The sequence below is a fragment of the Macaca nemestrina genome, chromosome 11, assembly GCF_043159975.1.
Source record: "Macaca nemestrina isolate mMacNem1 chromosome 11, mMacNem.hap1, whole genome shotgun sequence".
In the NCBI taxonomy this organism is placed as follows: Eukaryota; Metazoa; Chordata; class Mammalia; order Primates; family Cercopithecidae; genus Macaca; species Macaca nemestrina.
The window spans coordinates 122,308,236-122,316,138 of record NC_092135.1 but is presented as its reverse complement, the minus strand read 5'-3'; positions in this window follow the sequence as shown (position 1 = coordinate 122,316,138).

Below are 7,903 nucleotides of genomic sequence, written 5' to 3'. Positions count from 1 at the left end.
TTGGAGTAAGAGGAATTTGAGCTGAGGTTTCAGATAAGCTGAATAGTGTTTAACTAAATGATAAGTGGAGGGGTTAGTATTCCAGCCAGACAAACAGCATATGCAAAGGCCCTGCAACAGACAGAACATGGGAGGGATGAAAGTTTAAGGGATAGAAGATGACCAGAAAGACTGATGTGGAATAGTGGATATGGAGATGACCATGTAGAACCCTCTAAATCACACTAATCAGTCCTGTCTTTATGAATTCAAGTTAGGGGAAGTAGCATACATGACATAGTCAGATTGGGGTTTGAAAAACCAGGTGACTTGCTTACTGGACTCATTGGAGCAGCTGGTGTCAGCTGACCATGAAGAAGTTGAGCCCCATGCTTTGACCACAGGCATCAATTTCCAGCCACAAAGAACCTTGTAGGACTCAAGTACCTACTGTGTCTCCCTTGTCTTCCATTACTTCCTGACCCTTCTCTTTCTTCTCCACTCCCAAACCCTTTTGTCTAAACCAGTATGCTGATCAGCCAGCTCCTTCTAATCCTATCTCTTCCCCAAAGGTTCCCTCTGGCTTCTTCCTTGTAAGTGAAGCCTGGGTGTCCTTTGAGGACACAGCTTCCAATGTGACTGCCTTAGGCTGATGTCCTTTTATCTCTTCCAGCCCCACATATCACAAGTGCAAGAAGGGAGGATGGAACTCTTTCTTACCTGCAAATGCTACTACTTCCAGCTGCTTGTTCCCAGTTCCTTCTTGTTCAATCCCCTCTTCCTTTGAAATGCAAATAATCTTGCTTAAGCACTTTTTCCCTTCACCAGGGAGTCAACTACCAAGCTCTTAAAGTCAAGAGCAGGTGTCAGATTGTGTCAGCAGCAGACATCCTTTCAATCCCACCCTGTATCATTTCTTAGTGCTTGTTCAAATAGCCCCACTGGGGCCATTCTTTGACCACATTGTAACTGCTAAGCCATTGGCGCCAACTCTTTCTTTCTCCCTAGGTCTCTGCCAGTCTTCACTGTGCTCTTTATCCAGATTGGATTTCATGATCCATCCCTGTGGGCAGGACATTGAATTAGATGCTTCCAGGGAGGCATCAAGTCATAGTATGAGGCAAAAAGAGTGAGACAGATAACATTGTAGGACTCTTCAAGAACAGATTACATGACTTTTAAAGTCCCACATACCCTCCAAGGAAGAACTGAAAATGAGAAGAGAAGATTGTGTGGGGTGGCTTTTTGGAAGAAGCAGTTGCTATGCTGAGTACCCCCACTCTAGACAGGGGTGCAGGAATGTTACCTTCATCACCTTAAGCCTAGTGAGGGGCGCTTCTAGAATGCCATGAAGAGAACTTGAAGTGTATTTCTTGCCATTGGAAAATATAGAAGATAGTAACTGTATTACTTACAGGAAAACTAAAGGAAGCAAGGAAGAGGGCTGCGTTTGGAAAAGAATAGCACTCCCCTTCAATGGCACCATGCTAGGATCAGCCTACACTTCTGGAGCATTTTAGCGCAAAAGCACTCATCTGGTGAGTTTTCTGTGGGTTGAATATAAGCCATGGAAGTGAAATAGGAGCACCAGAGCCATTTATCACCTGCTATATTAGTCCATTTCCACACTGTTGATAAAGACATACCTGATACGGTTTAGTTCTGTGTCCCCACCCAAATCTCATCTTGTAGCACCCATAATTCCCATGTGTCATGGAAGGGACCCAGTGGGAGATGATTGGATCATGGGAGCAGGCCTTTCGCATGCTGTTCTCATGATGGTGAATGGGTCTCATGAGATCTGATGGTTTTAATAATGAGAGTTTCCTTGCACAAGCTCTCTCTTTGCCTGGTGCCATCCACGTAAGATGTGACTTGCTCCTCCTTGCCTTCTGCGATGATTATGAGGCTTCCCCAGCCACGTGGAACTGTGAGCCCAATTAAACTTCTTTCTTTTGTAAATTGCCCAGTCTTGGGTATGTCTTTAACAGCAGCATGAAATGGACTAATACAATACCTGAGACTGGGCAATTTACAAAAAATAAGAGGTTGAATGGACTTATAGTTCCACCTGGCTTGGGAGACCTCACAATCATGGTGGAAGGCAAGGAGTAGCAAGTCACATCTTACAAGGATGACAGCAGGCAAAAAAAGAGCTTGTGCAGGGAAACTCCATTTTTTAAAACCATCAGATCTTGCAAGACTCATTCACTATCATGAGAACAGTGCAGAAAAGACTTACCCCAGGTTCCTCTCATGACACATGGGAATTGTGGGCATTACAATTCAAGATGAGATTTGGGTGGGGACACAGCCAAACCATGTCACCTGCCAAGTAAACCACCTGGGAAGCATTCCGTATGGAATGGATTCCCTGCAGATTACAGTTGGAGGGACTTAGTGACAAAGTTCCCAAAGATACCACAAAAATACCCATGGGAGGAAGGGTTGGTATTAAGCCTCTGCTATTCAGAGGCACCCTTTGTTCTAATCATCTGATGAAACCTTAACTCTTAATGAAGCCAATTATCTCTTTTCTTTGTATTAGTCCCAGAAACAAAAAAGAGAGAGACAGAGAGAGAACCACTGGAGAAAATTACCTGAACAGATTCGCATCCCTCTGAACAGATCATCAATGGACACTCAATAGCAGAAGATAATCTCATTATGACTTTCTATTTATCATCATCTCCCACTCTCCAAAAACATCATTTCATACCATTTTCAAAACATCTTTCCTTAGCTTGTGAACTTCTATGACTTTCATTCTTAGTGGCCTTGCCTCAAACTTCAGAGAGAAACAAGAAACCTTGAGATACCAGCATAAAGAACCTCAAAGCACCAGCATCTGCTCCCATCTCCATCTCCTCCCATGTCAGTGGGGGACCTGCTAATGTTTCTATCAGAGGCCAAACTCCACACTTCTGAGCACTAGCCCCTCTCTTCTTAGGACCACCACCTTTGCTCTTAATTCTCTTTTGAGCTCTACCTCTTTACTGATCCTGTTCACATAGGTGCAAAGGTCTCCCAACCTACAAAAGCAAATTAAGAGAAAAATAGACCCCATGGAGATGTTTCCCTGATTCTTCCAAGTCACGCTCAAACTTTACCACAGTGATGTCTATACACTCTTGTCTTCACAAGCTTACTTCCCATTCTCTCCACACCTACTTACAGTCCGGTTTTCAGAGCCACCAAGCCACCCAACTACTCTCTAATAAGTTTAAGGTGAATGAGCCCTATAAACATTGGCCTCTCATTGACTTTTTATATATCGACACTCCTTCCTTTCTTCTTTCATTCAGCAAAGATTTATGGAAGATCTGCTATGTGTATGGTAGTATGCTGGGTGCCAGGGATATACCTATTGTTCTTATGGAGCTTAAATTCTTGAAACCTTCTCTTTCTTGATAAAAGTGTCATCACAATCTCCTGGTCTTTATGCTATTTTTCTGGCCATTCCTCACATCCCTTGCTGATTAATTCTACTCCATTCAACCTTCAAATGTTGTGTGCCTGCAGAGGATCACTGCTGGGCCATCTTCTTTTCACCTTTACATTGTCCTTGGGCATCAACTTATATGCCAGCAAGCCTCATTTATATGCCCAGGTCAGACCTCTCTAGCAAGTTCTGGATGTTTGTATTCAACTGCCTACTCTACATGTTGTGGGCTGGTCCATCAGCACATCTTCTCCACACTTTCTAAACTGCTCCTGTCATCTTCCCATAACTCTGCTCCTCCTACAGTGGTTCTTGTTTCAGTAAACGACATCCGCAGTCAATTCTTGTGGTTGCTCCATGACAACCTGTATTACCAAGTGGATGCTGTCATGATGTGCACGCCACAGCTTCCTCCACATGCGGTTACCGAGCCCTGTTTATTTGATTCCTAAAGTCCATCTATATCTGCACATTTCTGCTGCCATCAGCCTTGTCCAAACCACCATCATTTTTCACCCAACCCATTGCACGGCAGTCAGAGCTCTCTTCCTTTGTCTCACTGTAGGGTGAGGGTAGAAGGCAAAACAATGTCTCTAGCTAAACTTTCAGGAAAGGGGACACTTGGGGCATTAACTTATGGTTCCTCCAGCCAGACATGTCCACAGGGGGACACTTTGCCCATAATATAGCTCCTAACAGAGGTGTGTGTTGTACTTGCTGGTGACTGTTTCTTTCTCTATTCTGGACATCGCCTTGGCCTTTATTTTAGAGGCAAACACACAGAGGAACCCAGGGTAAGGCTGAGTCATTCTTCACTCAAGGAGGTCAGTGATAACTCCAAAGATAGCAGACAGTGGGGAAGGCTGGAATGCTGAGTGCTGAGTTATTCTCCTATCCCAGGTACCTCACCCCCTTAGCCCAATCAAAGAGCCAGGGCACTCCCCACCCAGACTTCAGAGTGTTGCCCCAAATACACCCTCTAACATTATTCTTCCTTCTCCATCTGCCTTTCTGCTTTCACCTTTTTCTTTTTTTCCTGAAATCTCTGCCTCTCCACTTTCCTGGGTACGCTGTCTTCCCTCAGAAGTCAGTGAGTCCCAGGTCTCTGTGTGGGTCTGTTTTTGAAATTTCCAGAGTCTGCAGAAAGTCAAGGCCATTGTCTTTTCTGTTGCTGGGGGTAGGGAAAGGTCAGGTTCAGGTCCTCAGAGTTGGGGAGGAAAAACATCTGGATTACATTTTGTAGCTTTCTCCATAAATCTATAAAACAAACAAAAACCCAAAAATAAGCCAAAAAGAAAGCATTTTGCCCAATGAAGATTAATGTCATTCCTTAAAACCTTACTGACTTATCTATTTATATTTCTCCTTTGAGTATAAGTTTTTCCTATATTCCCCAAACCCTTCCACTCAGGGTCTGCCTTCTCCTTGGGTGAATCTTCTCCCCTTTCTTCAAGCCTCAGTCTAAAATCTGTTCCTTCCTGTTTCCTAAGGGCCCAGTTGTTGACCAGATTCACAGCACTCTCTCTGCAGTCCTCTTTCATAGCACAAATAAACACTGTAAGGAAATTATCACTGAGTGACTGTTTAACACACGTCTCCTCATTTGGATTGTAATCTCCAAGGGCAGAGCCTCTGTCTCCCTCTGCACTATATATCCACATCTGCACACAATAGTCTTGGTTAACTATTAAATGCCTACTAGATAACCAGGCATTTTAAATAAACTACAGTCATTCATTCATTCCTCACAACATTTCTGTAAGATGAGTACCTCACAGAGGTAGGAAGAAAAGTGAGGGAAAGAGAAAAGTAATTTGTCCATAGGCACAGCCAAGTAATTTGCCCTAATAATGTACAGGGTGGATACAGGATCTCAATCCAGGAAGTCTGAACAAAAAGTTATAGACTATATATGAAATATACCTATGGATCAGTTTAAAAACTTCAGTTTCTTTAAAAAAAAATTTAATTGACGCAAAATAATTATAAATATTTATGGGGCACATAGTGATGTTGCAATACATGTAATGTATAGTGATCATATCAGGGTAATTAGCACATCCATCATCTCAAATGACTCAGTTTCTTGATGTCAGAATAAAATCGATATTAGGAAGACCGGAGAGGAAGTCCAGTTATAAAGTTCTTAAATGGGTTGCTGAAATGGGGTATTTTCCCATTTCTGTCTGATTTCTAGATAAATTGTAAAATTTTGAAACAAGCTTTCTCTTAAAGTATGGACATCCCCCTACCTGACCCCTCACTCATCAGATTTCAGGTTTGGTTTTAATTTTCTGTTGTGTTCTATTACTGTGGAACAAGCTAACTTAATAATTTGCTAATATAGAAACTTACTTCCATACGGGACAGAGAGGGGCTTTTCTCAGTGATTATATGGGCAATGGTTTAAACTCTTAATTGTAATCAACTTTTGCTATACTTCAGAGATCCTCCAGCAAACATCTCTGTATGATTTTCTAGGATGAGAAGATGGTATGAATTGATGTCCTGGCTATCAGGAAGTTAGGGATTTAGGACACCCTGAGTTAGGCCATCTAGCTTCTGCTAGCTCCAGAGTGAGCAGTGGGAACTCAGAAGCCTTAACCAGTTATTTACACATTAAAGAAGAGATTCTTTAACTCACTTTGATAGAAATAGATGATAAGAATCATAGTGCTGGGCCAGAATCCCAAGAGGATTCAATGTCTTCCATCTTATAAGGCCCCATAGTCCTTTTACACTAAGAACTGCTTTTAAGTAACAAACAAAATAATTGATCATAGAAGCTCAATGCTACCTCACCACTGTCTTTATTTCCTTCATTGAGTGCAATAAGCCCAAAGTGAGTCTTAAATTCACGCTCAGTGAGTTTTAAGTCTCACAGGGATGTTCAGAGAATCCCTTTGATGTCAAAAGAATGTTGTTCAGAATAATTAGGTAAGAGGGCAGTGCTGGTGTGTCTTGTGGAAATGACAACTCGGGGGAAGAGGTTAGTGAGCCATGGAAACCAGTTTTTATTTGAGGTAAAGAACACACATAAGAGTCAGGAAAGTTGGTGTTTGAAGCAAGGTCATGCATAGTTCTTAGAGCAGACTAGGAAAATGAATGAGAAAGATGATGGTCAGATTGAGGGGAGATCAGGACTTACAGAAAGAGGGCTCCGTGAACCTCTTTCAGCATTAGAAAAGAAACGAAAAAATAAATCTGTTGTGGAAAATCAAGCTATTAGCTGCACTCAATAACCCCTAAAGCTGTTTTAGGCCAATTTAGCCCACTTGGGATGCCTGTGTCATGGCTCCCCTCCTCATATTCCCTCTTCTTCCCACACTAGCATGCCCTGATCAAGTGTGTAGGAGTTAACTCATTATTTTAGAATGGCAAATAAGTATAATCATAAAGTAATCCATTTTATATTAATATTCTGAATGTTGATCTCATTGTGTGGACTTTATGAAAGAATTAAATGTCTCCCAAAGTTCAGCCTCAGATCCCCTGCCTTACCTCATTTAACTGGAGGGAGTTGGCACTTGTTTTGAATGCAGCTGGCCTTGAGCCACCTATGATGTACTGGATTAGAATCCCTGTGCATGCTACCTGGGAGTCTGCATTTTCACAGTTTACATTGCTCAGGCTATGCTTATGCACACATACTTTTGATATCTGAAAGTGTGACAGGTACTGTCCTTAGCTGATAAAATTAGCAGTTTGATTCACACTCATCAAGCCATGGGCTACCCCTTGTTTTTTATTATAAACACACATTGTCTCCAAAGGTTTACATTTGCTGAAAATGGAATACAGCTCACACTCAAGTACCCTTTGGTCTCTTCACCCCTTTCTCCTAAACATCTGAGGTTCTCAGTCCAAGGCATGGGCTATGGTCTGAATGTTTATGCCCCCTCCTCCAAATTCACAAATGGAAACCTAATCGCAAGGTGAAGTGAGGCCTTTGGGGAGCTGATTAGATCATGAAGATAGAGCCTGTATGAAAGAGGCCCTAGAGAGCTGCCTCGCCCCTACACGACATGAGGATATAGTGAGGAGGTGAGGTCTAGGAATTAGTCTGTTCTCGCACTGCTATAAAGAACTACCTGAGCCTGGCTAATTTATAAAGAAAAGAGGTTTAATTGTCTCATGATTCCATAGGCTGTACAGGAACCATGATTGGGGAGGCCTCAGGAGCTTATAGTTATGTTGGATGGCAAAGGGGAGGCAGGAACGTCTTACATGGCTGGAGCAGAAGGAGGAGAGAGAGGAGGAGATGCTATACCCTTTTAAACAACCAGATCTTGCAATAACGCACTCACTATTGCCATGACAACACCAAGGGGGACAGTGTTAAATCATGAGAAACCACCCCTATGATCAAATAACCTCCCACCAGGCCCCACCTCCAACACTGGGTATTACAGGTAGACATGAGATTTGGGTAGGGACACAGATCAAACCATATCAGTCTATGAACCAGGAAGCAGACATCAA